The 20,175-nt window shown below is 40.0% G+C and overlaps 1 protein-coding gene across 3 annotated transcripts in view; it reads right to left on the bottom strand.

Moving 5' to 3' along the window:
- psd (pleckstrin and Sec7 domain containing) overlaps window positions 1-20,175 on the bottom strand; it is a 320,624-nt gene that overhangs the window by 192,656 nt on the left and 107,793 nt on the right. The window lies entirely within an intron of this gene.

Below are 20,175 nucleotides of genomic sequence, written 5' to 3'. Positions count from 1 at the left end.
GAGCAGCCACCTGATCCATACCAGTGACTCCTGACTCTGTTTGTGAGTGTATTGGGAAGTTTTATTTATATTAAAGTATTTAAGTTTTTACACATATGGCGTATGCATTTATCCTACAGTAAGTGCACAGAAGGGGAAGGGAAGCGGAAAGGTCGTGGAATTAACCTAAAGTTGCTAAAGTTGGAAATTTACCTATGTGAAGTGGTTCCTAATACTGCCTGAAATTAAGAGGTGGGAAAGCAGAGAGTCGTGAGCTACAAGTGAACCAATTGGATGCCATATAAACCCAAGGGGGTCTGTAAGTAGATTGGCAATCGGAAAGGGATATCACAACTGGGCACAAAAGGGTGATATAAGTAAAAGTCATCACTGGTGTTAAAAAGCACATGAGAGTGCACATTGTGAAGTAATAACAGTATTACACTATATATTTTTTTTTTTTTCTTTTTCTTCTTTTCCTCATAAGACCTCATCGCAAAGTCTAAAGCAGAAGAGGGCACTTTGGAGTTATTTATTGAATTTTATTTGACCTGGGACACGAGGTATCTGAAGTGAGGAGCATACACTGAGAATTGCACTTATTTATATTTGTAAAACTTATAAAACATATAAAGCCATGATCCAGGGAGTAAAACCGGCTGCCATTTGGAGTCATGAAGGAATTTTTTCCCTTCAGTGCAGATTGGCCCGAGCACTGGGGTTTTTGCCTTCGTCTGGATCATTTGCTGTTAGGGATGCCCAAACCATAATTGGCTGTTAAATTAATAAATCCTGTTAACACCAACAGGTTTTTCCATAAACATGTCTCTGTGTTTTTCTTGAATTCCTATGGTTAATATTGAGGGGAGGTAAGGGATTATTGTGCCCTATTCCACTAAACTCCTAATACAAAAAAAGCTTATGATAAAGGTTTTGCTTCTGTTTTCCACCAACTTCTAAATGGCAGTAAATACACAGTAGTGTGTAATCAAGTGATATTATGGTTCAATTATTATTCTCAAAGAAAATGAACCACCATTTTGCATTATATGAAACTATTTGATTATAAGTACCATGGCAGGGCCAATAGTTCATAATATATATCATTGCTGCCGGTTGTTTAATAAGGGTAGAAATCAGAAGCTCAGAAGACAACATGAAACTTAATTACTTGTGCAGAAATCAGAAAACACAAACAGTTGAAGCCTGGACAAATGGCCATCTAATGAATACTGTTATGTAAGAGACCCTCACATACACCTACACACCGATATTAGGGATGCCACGTGGCCTGTACTCAGGCTTACGATATTAAGGAGAGAAGAAGATAAGAGACATAGAGAGACTAATATTCTGCGAATGAATGTTGAACTGTGTGATAAAAACTTGCCAAGTTGCTCTGATTCTTGAGCCATTCTAAAGTATTACATTGACAAAATAAAAATCTGTCTTGCTGCTCAGACTGAAGAAAGCAAAGCCCCACAGGTCTTAAATGAAATGTATGTGTGCACTAATCAGAGGCAAATATAAATTGAGGACCAAATGAACTAGAAATAGTAAATAAAATCAATCATCACTGGATGTTGTGGAGGAGCAAGTCTAGACACTCAAAAATGATGTGATGATTAAACAGAAATACTCCTCTTCTAATAACATCAATCAACGTAATGCAGTCAGAGTTGTCGAACAGTAACGTAAAGCAATAAATCAGCTGCTGAATGGGAGCCAGTGAGATTCAATGCAACACTTTTCCCAGTTAATTGCACTGGATAGATGCACGGTTACCATCACAGATAATCTTTCATTCATGATGTATAATACTGTCAGATATATGGTAGTCCTTTTATTGAATCCATATGTAATAGAATGTGTCCTGGTGATGCAAATAAAGAAAATGAAGGCAAGCTTCAAAGAAGGTTAATTACATCACACAGTCAGTTATCTGGATGTGATATTAAAAACTCCTATTTCCAATGTGTATATATTAGTGAAAAAACATCCCATGATCTTTTAAGTACAAGGTTCCATTTATAAATCGTACTGAATCATGTAACACAAGGTAAGGAGTGTCATAAATGAAAGTTACCATGTGTCCCTGATTGACCTCGTTTCGGAGGGGCTGTCCCAGTGCAAATATGTACCCGTAGGCAGCCCCCCTCTGGAAAATGAGGCCTCGGGAATCCCCAGGATTGCCAGGCAATTAAGCAGCCACCTAAGCAGGTCCTTTGGTGTGGAGGACTTCAGTGCGCAAATTGGCCAATTAGGGAGCCACAAGCAGCAGCAATTCCTTAGTCATAAATACAAGTAACTGTGAAGTGAATCACAAAAGAATTTAAAGGGATCAACATCCATGCCACCTAGCACCCTAGTGTGTGAGCAGTACTTGTATTTCAGAAAGCAACAAGTCACTTAAAACATTACATTTATTTAACTGTAATTAAAACTGAGTTATATAACGTGTAATGTTTAAAAACATTTAAAAGCAATTAAAAACAAAAGGTGTGTTGGATCTGTTTCTTTTATTGTGTGATTACCAAATATATGGCCTTTAATGAAATCTCTTAGATCATGAGTATAAGACCTTCTATAAATGTACTTTAGTAAAGTGTAGATTCTATTTTATTGTCGTATCAGTACCATCTCAGAACTTCAACGTATCGTGCTCATTACAGTTTTTATCCCATGATCCCACTTTACAGACCAGTCACCTGGCCTTAGAGCCCTTTTCCTGGGGAAATAAGAAATAACAGGTATCCGGGTGCTACAACAAGTATTTAGGATTGTAAGACTCTCAGACACACTTGGAAATCAGGGAAGGGAATTGGATTGGTAGAGGAAAAATTACATTTGCTGAATGATCTGCAGAGTTTTGTGCTTCACCAATGAGCCCATCACAGCCCTAAGTTAAACACATCTTTGCCTCTCAGAGGCATCTAACGAAATCAAACCTAAGCAAAGTACTGGGTAACTTGTGTTGTGCTTAGTCTTACTTTAGTGCTTTTCAGAAGCACCTACCACAATGCTGTATTATAAACTCAGGGTCGGACTGGGCTGGCGGGATACCGGGAAAAAACTCGGTGGGCCCTGGCCCTATGGACCCCGCTGGCAAAGCCTGCCCCTACAGCTCCCCAGCTGCACTCCCGTCGGCCCACTACTGCTTCACCCACATGTGTTCCTGCACTCCCCCATGGCCTGTCTGGAACTGTGGTGGGGGGGGTGCAGTTTGTGGTGCACAGACTGGAGTGGGGGGCCCTCAGGCGGAAGCCCCAATAGGCACCCCAGTTCAACTCTGAGTAAACTTAGTTACAAAAGATACAGACAAAAGTTAGTGCTGCTAATATCTGACTAAGCAACATGCATGTGGGCCTCTCAGAGGTTCTAAGGCAGCGGTTCTCGACCTGTGGGTCAGGACCCCTTTGGGGGTTGAAGGACCCTTTCACAGCTCTGCCTAAGATAATTGGAAAACACACATTTCTAATGGTTTTAGGAATAATTTTATGGTTAAAGGAAAAAGAAAGTCAAAGTCACTTGGGGGTGCCAGAATGTTAGGCACCCCCAAGTGACTTTGACCATCTACCTTTTACCCCGGGCTGGTGCCCCTGTGAGGAGGGAACAGCACCAGCCTGGGGTAGCTGCCGGCGCTTGCTTCTTCCTTATTCGCTGCGCGCGCATGCGCAGTAGAGTGAAAAGCATTAAAGTCGGCTTTTCACTCTACTGCGCATGCGCCCACCGCTGGCATTCCAGCAACGGAAGCCGGAAGAAGGAAGCGATCCGCTCCAGGTGGCCCGGGCTGGTGCTGTTTTCTCCTAACAGGGGCACCAGCCCGGGGTACGAGGTAAGCGGTTAAAGTCACTTGGGGGTGCCTAACATTTTGGCACCCCCAAGTGATTTTGCCTTTCGTTTCCCTTTAAGGATCACCACAACACGAGGATCTGTATTAAAGGGTCACGGCATTAGGAAGGTTAAGAACCACTGTTCTAAGGAAAGCACTACACAAAATATATTATTCACTTGATACTTGTCCATCTAAATCCTCCTACTCCCACCATCCCTTGCATCCCCAACCGATAGTATAAGCGATCCTTGTGCTTCTCAGAAGCACTGATTGTCCCACCACCCCATTAATTCCCCAGAGTCAGACCACATCTGCATCTTAACTCAATGCCTGATGGATGTTTTGCTTTTATTGGCTTTGTCAAAGGCTATTGTGTAGTCAAATCTCGCAAAATTTACACATGATCAGAACCTGAAATGATATATTGGTACCTCAAAGATGGCACATAAATTGCAAAGGAATGTATCGCACTACTCACTAGTGGTTACTGTGGCACTGGAATTGCTGGGATGTTTATAATGTCATCATTAAAGAAGAATGCAAGTGAAAATTTAAAAAGCATACTGCCCAATAGTCCTCCTATTGTTTAGTAAAAACGCCACCCTTTTGGCTCACCTAATCAAATATTTACTCAGTCACACTTACTTAACATTTTCTATCTGTTTTCTTGAACAGGCAGCCATCTTTAAAAAGGTATTCTCCCTTCCTTTCCCTCCTTGCTTCATACTGCGCATGTGTTTCATTCCCTCCCCCCCTCCTGCAGATCCGCTTCTGATTGGCTGGTGGGCATGTGTAGCTCAGAACAGGAGACAGGATCAAGTTACACACATGCTCAGAGAATAGGAAGGCTGCCGCTGGCAGCCTAAAGGAAGGACAGAGAGATTTCAGTGATGTCACTGTAGTCTTCATACTGCTGTAGGCTGCCAGCACCATATCTCAGAGAAGCAAACAGCGATCTGGGAATTTAGATATGCAGTAAGTACTTAAAAAGCATGCCTTTAGACTTACTTTTAATTCATATTAACCTATCCTTGTCCTTTAAATCCTTTATGTCAGATTATATCAAATGGCTGGCTGGAGAATTGTATTAAAACTTAACTATTATTATAATGAATTACTAAAATAAATCACTATATTTTACACATTCAAGTTCAAAGCAAAATAAAGCTGTATAGAGTGTGTTTGGTATCAGGGATATCCCAATCCCAACTTTATCACTACTCGTTAAAATAGCTATGTGACATTGCCCAATGTCACTAATTCATATATGCGAGTTTATGATAGTATAAGTTTGTCAGGCTAACACAGCCTGTGTTGGTAAGTATGAAGCAGTTATTGCATTGGCATTTCCACAGGTACAGCGTGGGCGATTCTTATATTTCACTCTGAGCTGTCCCTGCCTTCCGGCGTCTTTCCTACTAGCTGCAAGTCACATCCACCCGCCCATGTCACCTGCACTGCCCGAACATTGAATTTTTGCCTGCCGCCTTTCACCTAAACCCCAAGATTAGTTTCTTCCAGCTTTAGCACATGCCGCGCATGTTGTCCATACTGGGCTTTGTCAAAGGCCAATACATGATCAGAAAAAGCCTCTGTTAGTTACATCCCCCAATCATATTTGTTGCTGATGCTGGGGCATATACTATGATGTTTCCTCAAGATCAGTAATACATAGGAAATTACTTTAAATCTAATCAGCTTTATCACATGAGCAATCAACTGCCCATGGATTATAGGTGCATTTTATCTGTTGTGTCTGGTTACAAATAAAAATATTTAGGAAAGAAACAATTTCTGCATATGAGTTTAAACAAAATAAAGTTAAGATCCAATGTAAGTATGTAATGAGAGGCTTTCATTCAGCTCAAAAGGGACCAATGTATATAGTTTATAGATCCATCAATATTCTAAAGATCAGCGCTGTCCAACTTGTGTGGTACCGAGGGCTGGAATTTTTCTTTAGATCCATCAACATTCTAAAGATCAGCGCTGTCAAACTTGTGTGGTACTGAGGGCTTGAGGGCTGGAATTTTTCTGGCCTTCATGGTGAAGAGCCAATAATGGAAGACAGTTTTGACCACTCGCAGAGTATGGAACGCACAGGCTGCACAGGGCAGGCAGACTATGGCACATACAACTTATGTGGTACCTTATGTGCATAGCACAGGCAGAGAATGACACACACAGACAGCACAGGCAGTAAATACAGTGACACAATGCTGGCACTGCTCCTACAGTCTGAAGTGTGAACAGGTGAATAATGTGGGTGCTTAAACTCTGAGCCTGAGTTTTAAACAATGCAGGGGGTGAACAATGCTGTGACTAAAAGGTGTGAACAATACAGGGGATTACAGTCTGAATCTGAGGTGTAAAGTACAATGCAGGGGGCTAGTTAATCTCTGTACTGATACCATTTAAATCTTAAACAAAGGTAAGAAGTCAAAGCAGCGATGCATGTGGGGGACCACGTGAAGTGGCATCCAGCCCTCAGGCCACCAATTGGGCAGCACTGCTATAGATAATAAAATATGATCAATGTTTCAACCTCAAATGCCTTACACAACATTTTCTAACACTGTAACCTTTAGTCCATTGGAATTACCATTGGGATGTAGACACAAATGTTTGCCAAGTGGACAACTTTTTCTGTTTTTACATTTAGTTAGATCGATATCACTTCCCTCCTCTGCAAATAAATAATTGCATACATAGAGTAGAACTAGTAGTTAGGCAGGTTATATATAGGCATTATGGTTGAACTTGATGGACGTATGTCTTTTTTCAACCCAACTTACTATGTTACTATGTTAGATTGAATCCCGAATAAGTGTTCAGACACTCTCTGTTTGTTACCTTAGCCATTAGAAGTGGAAATATTTATCGGGCGAAATATGCATTAAGTGTTGAGTTTGGATGCAGATGTGACAGCCTCTTACACTGGAGAATTGAAGGGGTTTAAGGACAATCAGTGAGAGGCCCACGTGCACGTCACTTTATAGGCATGTTTATAATACAGCATTTCAGTAGGTGCTTCTAAAACTAAGCACTGTTGGATGGTGGGACCATGTAAATACAAAGCAACATGTGTTACCCAGTCCTTTTCTTAAGTTTGATTTTGTTATATGTGTTCAACTTAGGGCTGTGAAGGGTATGTTTGGGAAGCACAAAAAACTAATTTCTTTTTCCTCTACCAATCCAATTCCCTCCCCTGATATCCAAGTGCCTCTCAGACATAGCAAAAAGTACAAACTATAAGATAACAAACATTTGTTGTAGCACCCGGGTACCTGCTATTTGTTATTTCCCCAGGAAGTGGGTTGTAAGGTCAGGTGACTGATCTGTAAAGTGGGATCATGGGATAAAAACTGTAATGAGCATAATACATTGAAGTTCTGAGATGGTGCACATATGACAATAAAATAGGATCTACATTATACCAAAGTACATATATAGAAGGTTCTATACTCATGATCTCCCGTTATATAACTGTGCTTTGCTTTATCACTTCGGGGAGGGTGGGGGAGGCGCATCTTGCGTGCAGAGCGCAATAGCAGAAATCAGAATTTCCGCCCCAGGTAACCTCCATGGCACTGCCAACTTGCCTCATGTCAGCAGTGCCCCTGGACATGGGTGTTGATTCACTTTTCTTAGTCAGTGAAGGCAGATTTACTAAAATTCTAATTTTACTTTTTGTAATAATTTGAATAAACTAATTTCCACAAATGTCTAACATTTATCAAAAAATCTGAACTGAAAATGTAACATAGTAACATAGTAAGTTGGGTTGAAAAAAGACATACGTCCATCACGTTCAACCATAATGCCTATATATAACCTGCCTAACTACTAGTTGATCCAGAGCATGTGCAGAAAGTTGCAGAAAAGTCACAAAACCTTTACAACTCCTTGCACGATAACTGTGACTTTTTCGTACTGTGACACAAAAGCCAGCATCAAAATTCCAAAAATTCTAAAGTTTCAAAGCAAAGAAAGATCTTCCAGGAATATGAAGGGATATCTGCCATTGACTTCATGATCTTGATAGGTTTTAGATGGTGTATGTTCGGCATTGTATTGTATTTGTATTGTACAGTATTTGTTGTCTGTTGCTCTGTTTATTAGTACGTGTAATGAAACCCAAATTGTTAGCTGCAGTTCTACAAGCATCAAACCCATGGTGTTTGGAAGGGAACAAAAGTGGAGAAGTATAGGTGGGCAGCCCTCCCAGGTAACTTTATAAGCGACTTGCCAACTTCTGCTCCTGGCTGAGAAGCCCCAAGGCCTGGGAGTGCTACCTGTCTGTCAGGGACGGGCCAAGCCGACTGGACGCCCTAGGCAACCCGGTCAGCCACCTCGCCCCTGCACCTTCCACCAGGGGAAATGCGATGGGTCATTGCCCCCACCTCATGACAACCGGCAGGGCAATGACAAAGGCGTGCGGACTAGGGGTAGGCAGGAGAGGCTCCTGCCTGGCGCCCCCTAATCGTTGCACCCTAGGCAGCTGTCTCTTCTGCCTACCCCTTGTTCTGACCCTGCTGTCTGTACATATGCAGTAATGTAATATAGGCCAGAATGTTTGCAGTAGGACTCGTAACCCACTGTAGTCAAATTTATAGATACCATTTATTAATAATCTGTTAAAAAGCAAACATCTAACTGGTAGCTGTGATTACCTGGGAAAGACTTTGTAACTTTGTTATCAGGGGTCAGAATGCAAATTACACACTGATGTGTAAGTGGGCATAATGTAATAAACCTTGCAATATGTATGTTTTTATTTGTATAGGTCTGCTTATGTACACAGCACTGTAGAGCAGAACTATAAATAAACAGAATGTGGGGGGGTCACTACAGTAATAAATACAAAGTACAGTTTCATTAAAGGGTTATGTAATAAAATGCACCAAGTCTGCCCAAGATCAGTAAACAGTGCATGTAACCAGTTAATTTGCTAACATACGGAGCACTGGGAATGGGAATGTGCAAAGAAGTGCATCAGAAAGAAGTATTTATTGGTCACTAGTTTAAAACCAACCATTTTATTGATTGCTATGGGATACTGCTCCTGCGAAAACTAAGTGCCTTTAAATACATAACCAAGGAGGCAAGGAGGTCATTACCGCCAATCAGCAATTCTAGTCAAGTTGGTGAACCAACATCTAATTGGTTGCCAGCTTGGGAGCAAATTTGTCTGCTATAACCTGAACACATTCAGTAATAAAGTCTTTCACACCCACAGCAATCAATTAGAACAGGGGTGGCCAGACTTTCTTCGGTTGCGATTGACCGGACGGACGCAGAATGTGGAAGTGCGGCGTGAATGCAAACGTACATGACGCAGTGTAAGTACTCGTTCATAGAGAACTTCTGCACCCCTGGCTTGATCGTGGTCCACCAGAAATCCACGGGGGATCGACTGGTGGACCGCGATCAACGTATTGGCCACCCCTGAATTAGAAGGTAGCATGTACTGTCCTGTTTGAAAGCAAATATCTGATGGGTGATGTGTTACAGAGTGGCAATGCTGGACAAACTTCCTTCTATATATCCACATTTTTGCTACATAATATTATGTGATACATAAGTATACATTGAAAGATACTGTAGTTGATAAACAATTGATTGTAGTTTCCTAAAGCTAGAGTCCTGCTTGGAACCAATTTTTGAAACCCAGACTGACACGGACCAACGGCACACACCCTTAACCCACAACACAACGCAATCTGGAACTGCCTTATCCATAACTCGATCTGCAATGTGTTGACCTCCATTAAACTGAAGTACTGTTGCTGAAAACCAGAAATTACATCATTAGAAATAGGAGGGGGAAACGAAAAACATTGAAAAAACCACATGTTTAGAGGAGTAAAATATAGATAACGCAATATTAGGGACATGTTGGTAAAAATGGATCCTCAGCCAACACTGTTACCAACCTGCACCTCACCAGACTGGGTTGCTACAGATGTACAGGTTGAACTACATGCAGACAGATGATTTTTGGTCCCTAATTTAACTACCCTCTCTCTGGAATGACAACACAGAATAAATACAGAGTGATCTGTACTTTGAGTTACATCATTTACTTAATCAAATGCCCTTATGAACACATGTACGGTCACCAATTTCAGGGATAGAATGGCTAACCATCACACAGCTATCCACTATGCTCTTTTCTCTGGAAAAGCAGATACAACAGTAGCAGTACATTTTCTACAATTCCATCATAACCTCGCCAGTCTCAGATGTATGAATATCGACCATGTACCTGTATCCCCCCCCCCCCCCCACATGCAGGCAAACGATTAGTGCTTTAAAATGAGCTCAAATGGATCCATGGACTGAATACTATAAGCGTTTGTGGCTTAAGTGAATTAGCGATTTTATTGTTTTGGCAACTCATGTCACAAAGTGCAGTCCTACACATATCGCTAAGAACCTGCTACGCTGGCCTATAACTCGCCACGTTCACGTTAGTGGTTACAAACACACTACATGAAAATGATTGGTGCTGGTGTCCTTTTTGAAGCATAAAGACATGTTTTCCGGATACTATACTCTTAACACCAGGTATCTAAGAAGAAGCATATAATACACTTTGTTGAGCGCATGTACATATTTGTTTGAGTGAGCTGACTTTTTTTAATTTGGGATGCTGTGTTACTGAATAACCTGGTGTCTGTTCTTTTTCTACTATCTCTATTTTTCTGTATTTGTGTTTAATAGTGTCACACTCCAATGATGTCATGTGATGTCAGAATTTGTCTCTCCTTCCATTACATATATTTATCATTATTGCCGAAACATTTGCGTTTGTCACTGAATAAAAATCAATGTTGGTGCAATTAAAGTCATATTAGTATGGATTCCTTTTACACTGTGAAATATGTAGGAGACTAGGGTTGCCACCATTTCTGGAAAAAAAAATACCAGCCATGTTTTTTTTTTCTATTAATAACATTGGCATCAAGCATAATTTTCACCAGCCACACTGGTAAAATACCAGCCAGGTTGCAACAACATGGCAGCAATAAATCATATACCTTAGCAATCAATAAAGAATTAGTGGGGTATATTAAATATCTACACTGATGTCAAAACGTGCAAACTTAAAACTCTGCATAAACCTGCCCCACTGCAAGTACCAGTCACAGTGCTTTCAAGTCATTGCCATCAGCCCCTCCCCCTGGGATTGTAGTGCACGCAGGCCTTGCAGTGCGGCTAAATAGCCAGGGACATTTTGTCTCTGAGTGTTGCGCTGGGGCAGCCTGGAGAACGCCGCCCCTCCATGTTTAGGTTTCTCTGTGTCGGAGGGAACTGAGTGGGGGCCACATCAAAAGGGGCAAAAGGGAAGCTACTGCCTAAAGCAAGTTTCTCAACTTGTCTCGTGAAAGTAGTGAAGGTAAAGTTGAGTATTAAGACACAGGCATTTAGAGAAGCTCCTTTCTCATAGCCTGGCATCGGAGGTGATGTAGGAGGAAGAGTTAAGCTGATCATTTGTTCATTGCGCATTGGCAAATGAATACACTGATTCAGAACCCTCTCCACCTGCATTGTGCAATGTGCGCCTGCATTTAACAATCTGCTCTGGCTTATACCTGTTGCTTTTCTTTTTTTATTTCATTATTTTTTATTTCTTTATTATTTTTTTCACACTATGTTGTGTTGTGATGATGCCACCACTTTTTGGTTTATGAGGCCTTATTGTGTTGGTTGATTTCACTTTGAGAAAGGTTAAACTGCTAGCCAAAATGTTATCTTGAATAAAGCACCATTTATTTTAGTGAGTAAGTTTTGTGAGTGAGGTTTCCCTCTATATAGATGAGATGGTTAAAGGACTAGCAAAGCCTAGTTCAATAGAGGGCGCCGCATAAATTTTGCTCCCAAAAAGGAGCTCCAGCCCAAAGAAAAACTGGGGGTCCCATGTATGTGCCACTTAACTGTTATCTTTTCTGTGCAGGGTGACACCAAGCAGAACTATTTATTGGGCATGGGGCTCCTCTTTTCCTGCTAATTCACAAGCAGCCAGGCACTAATAAATTCAAACATATCAACGGCCTTAGCTGTAAATACTTCCCAGTTTGTGAATGTCAAAACACTGGCACACTAACAGCAATAGATTAAAAAGATGCAACTTGCTATCTGCACTTATTCATCTTTGCTGATAAACCAGGTGCTACAGGACTTTCAGCACAGTCACTGCAGAAACAGGTGCCATTTATTAAAGGTACCTGCGTGTATAACTTCTCTTGGTACTTGCACCCAACCAGTCCAAAGTTCATATTTATGGGGACAGGGGGAGTAACCAATTAACGGTCCTGTAGATTTGTCACCTCACCCCTTTAATACCGGCCACATAATGAATATACGCTCTGCATGAATGATTAGCAATTAACTTAGTTGCATGTTGATTTATGTGCAACCATGCAGCATGCATCTAAATAAATTGCTAACTAGCCATGCAGGGGTCTGGATTAAATATGTGGCAAGTATTAAAAGGGTAAGGTGGTAACCCTAATCCTATGTGTTATGGTTTTTTTAACATGTATGGTATCTTTTGTTACTGACATCAGTCTGCATGCAGGATCACTTCCTGATTCCCAATATGCAATAGTTTCTAGTTAGAAAATAGTTTAAAGCCCTGCAGACAAGCAGCCTCACCCATGTGCCCCCTAGAAGATACCTGCCCCCATACATAACTTGTATATACCATTTGACCAACTAAAGACAAGGCCCTTCCTATGGTTGAAACTAAACCCCCCCCATCTCCACTAGTCAGGCTAAGGAAGGGATACCCTAAAAGCTAAGGACCCCCCTTTCCTGGTTACACAGCAGCAGTGATTTAATCCATGGCTGATGATCTAAGGCAAAATAAATACCATATAAACCTTACTCATAAACAGGGTACACTTCCCCTTTTAGGAGCAGCAGCTGTGATGTGATGAGAGATGACTTCACAATCTGGAAAGTGGCAGTTGGTTTAGTCCGTTGGTTTGCACTGTGGTGAGAGGTAGGTGTACAGTCCTTCTGATATAGTTTTTGTCAAATAATCCTTATTTTGGTTAAAAAAAATGTTGGGTGACACCCCCCAGACTAGTGGATGTTACTATTCTCATAGATTTTAGTTAATTTGGGAGAAATTCAAATGGGCTTTTGAGACCTTTCATCTCAGTGCTGGTTGGGAGACGCAGACCCAGCATTTGGCAGTTAATTATGCAGGGTATGCCGGTCTGTCATCAAAAATATGCTTTTTTTCACTGGGGCCTCCCATATAGAGTACCATTTAGGGACCCCTGACTTATATCATAAAACACTTCTTTTTTGTTTCCAGCATTAATAGGCTCCTTGGAGTTTTGACACTCTACCCTGGGTATCTGTCCTGCTCATATGTACCAACCCTAACATGTAACTGAATTTAACTAAATAAATTCCATTACTTTTTATTTTTATAGAATAAAATTTATCGGTAGATTTCATGCACTTAACTTTCAAACTCCCCCGTAGAGGGGGCAATAATGTAAATGGTAGGGGCTGTATTGGATTAAACAATGTTTAATTGTTTCCCAGGAATATACAGCCCTATGGAATAATTGCACCTTGATCACTTCCTGCCCACATGCTATTATTGGTTTTGGCTCTTTATTTAAGCCTCTGTTCTGCATTCCAACTGTTTCCTTTGGCAGGGGGGCATTTATCAACAATGGGCAAATCTGCTCCTGTGCAGAAATCCATGATGACCAGTCAAATTTTTGCTTTCAAAGTTCTGCCTGCAACTGGTTGAAAAACTCATCACTTTTGCTATAGGTTAATGTACAGGTGCAATCTTGCCAACTGTATTACTATAGACACAGTGCCTGATTTACTATTTCTTATTATTTGAGGGGGTAAATATAAATCAGTGGTTGTGAAATTAGTGGTGATACAACTTAAAGATCCAGTTAAAGCTAAATGCTGATTTGTTGCTAATGTAACCTCCTCTTTATAATAAGGCATCTATGATGCCTAAATTGAAAATGCCAACTGGTTGCTTAGGGGTCACTAGCAACAGGAATCCTTGGGCAAATTGTTGTTGTTAGCATTGCTGAATGCTTATTTTTTTATTCAAGCTATATCACATTCATACTTTATTCTGATAGTCACACAAATATCTGGTTGCTAAGGTCAGGGAGCATAGCAACCAGATAATAAGGTTGTAACTGGCTAATAACAATAGATATGAATCTAACAAATCAGTGAGTCTTTCCTCAAATGATTTTTTGGTATAAGTAAAGTGTGTCATTGCCCATAGCAACTGAAAAGTATTGTCCTATAATTTTTGAAACAATTAATGATTAAGTCCGCAAAAAGAGACAAAAAAATTTAAAGTATAAATCTTTATTCTAATCCATTAAAAAATCGTACCCCATGTATGCAGCCTAATGCATTTCATGCTAATCTAGCACTTAATCATAGGCTCACCAACATTTATTTGCACATCTATATATACATGGTAAAACATCCACCCACTTTAATTTAAGACCAATCAATGTAGAGTAGGCTCCAACCCCCACCACTACAGACACTTCAATCTATTAACTCCATCAAATACAGACATAGTTAAACAGAGGTTTAAAAAATACATAACACGGAGTTACATAGTAAAAATACAATTGTTTCAGAGTAAATAATATTTTTTCCACACAAAGCAAGTAACATCAAAAGTAAAATTCAAACCTAAAGGAATACGTGTATGTAAATAAAAAAGGCATTAACAGTATAGCTAGGAGGGCCTATACTTTAAGACAGGGATCCGCAACCTTTTTTACCCATGAGCCACATTCAAATGTAAAAAGACTTGGGGAGCAACACCAGCATAAAAAATGTTCCTGGGATGCCAAATAAGGGCTGTGATTAGCTATTTGGTGGCTCCTATATAGACTGAATGCCTAAAGGATGTTCTGTTTGGCTGTACATCTGGTTTTTATGCAACCAAAACTTGCCTCCAAGCCAAGAATTAAAAAATATGCACCTGCTTTGAGGCCACTGGGAGCAACATCCAAGGGGCTGGGGAGCAACATGTTGCTCACAAGCTACTGGTTGGGGACCACTGCTTTAAAGGGAAACGAAAGTCAAAGTCACTTGGGGGTGCCAAAATGTTAGGCACCCCCAAGTGACTTTAACCGCTTACCTCGTACCCCGGGCTGGTGCCCCTGTTAGGAGAAGACAGCACCAGCCCGGGGCACCTGGAGCGCAGCGCTTCCGTCTTCCTCGCTTCCTTTTCCTGAGTGCCAGCGGTGGGCGCATGCGCAGTAGAGTGAAAAGCCGACTTTAACATTTAAAGTTCGGCTTTTCACTCTACTGCGCATGCGCGCGCAGCGAATCAGGAAAAGGAAGCGCCGGCAGCTACCCCGGGCTGGTGCTGTTCCCTCCTCACAGGGGCACCAGCCCGGGGTAAAAGGTAGGCGGTCAAAGTCACTTGGGGGTGCCTAACATTTTGGCACCCCCAAGTGACTTTGACTTTATTTTTCCTTTAAGAGATAGGTTATCTCCTAGCTTTTTCAATAGAGGTGGAGCAAAAAAACACTTTCTGGACACCAAAGGCTGTTTTGAATGTGGCAAAAAACGCTGCATTACATGTGAACATCTCAAGGTGTCAAAGGAATTCCAGTCTTTTCTTAATTGCAACAGTACAGCAGTAATATACTTGGTGACTTGTCAGAAATGCAAGAAACAATATGTGGGGTGTACAATGCAATCCCTGAAAGATAGAGTTAGAGAAAATATTAGTCAGATTTGTAATACTAAATATGCATTTAAGAGCAATGTCACTAGACATTTTGCAGAGTGCAATAATAGTGATAAAAAGTTCTTTTCAGTACAAGCGATAGAACAGATAAAGACTGGTAGGAGAGGAGGAGATACCCTTAGTCTTCTCCATAAGCGAGAAGTTTACTGGATTTTTTATTTACATACACGTATTCCTTTAGGTTTGAATTTTACTTTTGATGTTACTTGCTTTGTGTGAAAAAATATTATTTACTCTGAAACAATTGTATTTTTACTATATAACCCCATGTTATGTATTTTTTAAACCTCTGTTTAACTATGTCTGTATTTGATGATGTCTGTAGTGGGGGTTGGAGCCTACTCTACATTGATTGGTCTTAATTTAAAGTGGGTGGGTGTTTTACCATGTATATATAGATGTGCAAATAAATGTTGGTGAGCCTATGATTAAATGCTAGGTTAGCATGAAACGCGTTAGGCTGCATACATGGGGTATGATTTTTAATGGATTAGAATAGAGATTTATACTTTTAATTTTTTTCTCTCTTTTTGCGGATTTAATCTTTAAAGGAACAGTAACACTAAAAAATAAAAATGTTTTAAAATAATTAAAATATAATGTACTGTTGCCCTGCACTGGTAAAAGATGTGAGTTTGCTTCAGAAAGACTACTATAGTTAATAGAAATAGCTGTTGTGTAGCCATGGGGGCAGCCATTTAAATTGAAAAAAGGAGAAAAGGCACAGGTTACATAAGAAGATAACAAATAAACTGTGTAGAATACAATGGGAATCTATGCTACTTATCTGTTATCTGCTTAGTAACCTGTGCCTTTTCTCCTTTTTTCAATTTAAATGGCTGCCCCCATGGCTACAAAGCAGGGTATTTATATAAACTGTAGTAGTGTTTATGAAGCAAACACACAACTTTTACCAGTGCAGGGCAATAGTACATAATATATTAATTATTTTTATACACTAATTTTTTGGTGTTACTGTTCCTTTAATGATTGCAATTTTCCCTTTTTTTGGTCACTAGAGGGCGTAGTCTACAATACTTATTATATTTATCTGATTTATTGCTAATTGACTGTTTTCCTAGTTTGGCTCCTTTTGTATTACTATAATTATTGTAACTTACTCTAGGTTTCTATAAGTCCTGCACTTCTGTAGCAAAGTCACCAAAAGGACATAACTGGGCCTTTCTTATAAACATGAAGTCAATAGCACCAATGTACTATGTCCTCATTCTAACTGTACCAATGCTCATTTCTGATTGGCTGGCTGCTGTGAGAAAACCTTCAGTATGTTATAAATTAAGTCTCAGTGCCTGCTGGAAGTAATGCAAAAACTGAAGTTTATCGTAAATAGCTAGATCTCTGACTCCCTTTGCGTTTCATAGAAAAATTAAGTGCTAAATGCATTTTGCTTAAGCTGACTTGTTCCTTTTATTCTTTTCTCTATACAGATATTGCTGTAGCGTCCGACCTGCTTTCGCATTTTTTTGCTTCAGTGCTTCACCTGCATTTGAATTGGATTTTTTTGATTTTTTAATAGTTTAGTTTATTACACTCTTAACTAAACTAGAGTCAGAGAGAACAAGAACCAACTGAGGGAGACCCCTTGGGGTTCCCGGCCTTGGGCCGACCCCTCCATTCTACAGAGAGAGCTTTTTTTACAAGGTAATCTTGCAAATCCAATTGACAGAGTTCGTTATTTCACAAGGTCAGACTGCCCCCTTCTTTCCCCAGTTGTTCCAATGTGCTACCTTAGGTGAAAACCTGATGCAACATCAGAAGAATGTCAGCAACTGGTGTTTTCATTGATCTTAATAAAGCTCAGGGTGTTCACTTTGTAGCACTGACTTTACAAAATGTATCGACTAATGGATTAAATCCCCCCTTTCTTGAGTTGCTCATAGGAAACAAAAGGGGCATAATGGAACTTTAAACTACAAGTTATTATTCCTTCTGTACTACTGCAGAATAATAGAAGATGAATAGAAGATGAACTGCCCTGCTAATGGCATATTCATGTATCTGAAACTCCTTATATTGCTGTTGCTAATATCATACCCATTTGTATCTATGCTTTTAGGCGGCTGAGCGTGAGAAGAAGAGATGCCCCCGCTTAAGGTACTGTCTCTATGTCTTTGTTCAAAATACACTCTCATCTGAAAAGCCGTTTCCCTTTTACTTTTCTATATAACCTCTCCTTGAGCACCTTTCTGTCTCTCTGCACAGCATCCTACTTCTGTCACAGTTTCCTTTTACACAAATAAGAGGAAACTGCCATACAATTTGCTTCTGTGCAGATATGAAATTGCATTAGAGGGCAAGGAAAAACTAATTCACTTAAAGGGAATATATTAGGCACCCCCAATGAACAAAATTTCCAAGTTTTTTCCTGGGCTGGTACTCCATTTTAAAATAAAATACACCACCTTGGGTCAAACACTATGATCCTCAAAGTCAGACTGACTGTGATCAGCATTTACATCTGTTTAGAACTGTGTCCCTAATACTCTTTCCTTTCCCTTACAGAAACTCTTTGACGTCCTGGAGGACTTCAGGACGAAGACTACCAACAGCGAGGTCCTCATTTCCTATTATGGTAAACTTTTATATCAATCAAGTCATTGTGTTTCTCAGCCCACTAACAGTATTTCCCCATTATGAAACTGTAACTTCCAGTATTCCCATTTACATTCTGCAGTGTTATTTTACATTCCCTTTATCCACCCAGACCACTTTCTAGGTACTCTGGGCTACTGCATTTCTAAAGAAGTGCAACATTGTCTGGGGGAAAAAAAGCAATGATTTTTGTCTCTATGGGGATAGCTAAAAAACTGGCACCCCCAATCAGTTACAACCATATTAAATTGGAAGAGTACACAGAACATGACACTTCAGGCCAAAATGTAAGAGATGGGAAATGTGTAAACATGGCAAAGGTTGCAGCATGTATTATATGTGAATTCTGTTTCTTCTTTAGCGCAGTGCTTAATAAAAATGTATTTTTCCCTGCAGAACATCACTACAGAGGACAATTTGGAAGAATGGTCCACCTGTAAGTAAAATAAATCTGTCTTTTTACATGTTGAGAATCATAAACATTGCACCAGGGTTGTAAGAGCAACGAGGGTTGGAAACATCATCCCCTTCATGCACTTAGAGATTGGTCTTTGTAGGCTGTGCTTTATTGCCAGATTCAAAATCTGCTGCAAGATGCAGAACGCAGCACTGACAAGCAAGGGGTATTTAATGCCTGGCACAGGCTTATAGTAAGTAAAGCCCCTCCTCTCTCTACCTGGTGTAACAATGTTTCCTGTCCTGTAAAAGCAGCTACGCCAGCATCACATTTAGGTGCACAAACTGGTGCCTTGTGCACAGTGCCAAACACAAACGCAAATCCCCTTGCCCCATACATAGTATACAAGCCCTCCTATGTTTTTGCCTCTTGACTGTATAGATTTGAGGCAATGGCTCCACCATAATGTCCTATTCATAAATTATTAATTTAAGAGTTATTTTGGCTGACTTTTCCTTCCTATACCCAAACATCTGCTCACTGCAATTCATTATCAGACCGACTGTGTCTGGTATCACACTGTATCAGCTTAATAAATAAGTGCATTTATAGTAGAAATACAATGGAATAGTAGAATGTTTTATTCAAATAGATTTTTTTTTTCAGAGAACACTTTCTTTTGTGCTATGGTGCCGACCATGGATATGAAGAAGAGAATGTCACCAATTATCTGGTGATGATCACATTCCTGGTAAGGAATCCTAAATTGATGTTTTTATATATAGGGAAGAAATTATATTAAATTGCCCCAACATAGTGAATCCAGCACTGTACTGACTCCAACTAAAACCTGCTGCTTTGATAACTTTTTCCTTTATCCTGTTTAAATGATAATGGTCTTATACAGAGCCATGTGTCAGTGTGCATAAAGCTAATATGTGACAAGTCAGTCTTCCTAAAGTCTCTGTGACTATACATACATGGATTATACCATTTCCAGTTACTTCTAAAGTACATTTGGATTAATAAAGTGCCCTACAGTGAAACTGCAGCTGAATGGTAATTTCACAGTGGCGCTGCCTCATATTTCTGCTTCACAGCTGCTACTGAGATGATGTTGTTGTTGTGCTTTTATTATAAATGAGCCCCTACAATACTTGGGTCTAGGAGACTTTTCTCTGGGATCCAGCCTTTTTCTTATAAGTCAGATTTTAGCAGAAATAGTACTGATTAATAGATTCCTTTCTCACACTGTTACTTTCTTTTTGTTACAGGAACATCTGGATCGTCTGGAGGACACTTATTATGTCCTCTACATCAATATGTCTTTGACTCCTGTAAGTATCATTATTTTTATTACTGGAGATGTTACAATTCGCTGTGTGTTTCTATAATAATTAGGAACATTATTTTTTTACTGCATCACTTGCTGGGGGCTTAACTCATCTAAATAACATTTTCACCAGTAACAAAATTCTTAAAAATGTTGCAATGCAGTATGGGGTTATACACAGACACTGCACAGATTTTTGTTAATAGGGGCCACATGGCCACAATAATGGCATT

Source organism: Xenopus tropicalis, chromosome 7 (genome assembly GCF_000004195.4).
Source record: "Xenopus tropicalis strain Nigerian chromosome 7, UCB_Xtro_10.0, whole genome shotgun sequence".
Classification (NCBI taxonomy): domain Eukaryota; kingdom Metazoa; phylum Chordata; class Amphibia; order Anura; family Pipidae; genus Xenopus; species Xenopus tropicalis.
Note: the sequence above shows the minus strand (reverse complement) of the source record. Positions and strands in the feature narration are given on the sequence as shown.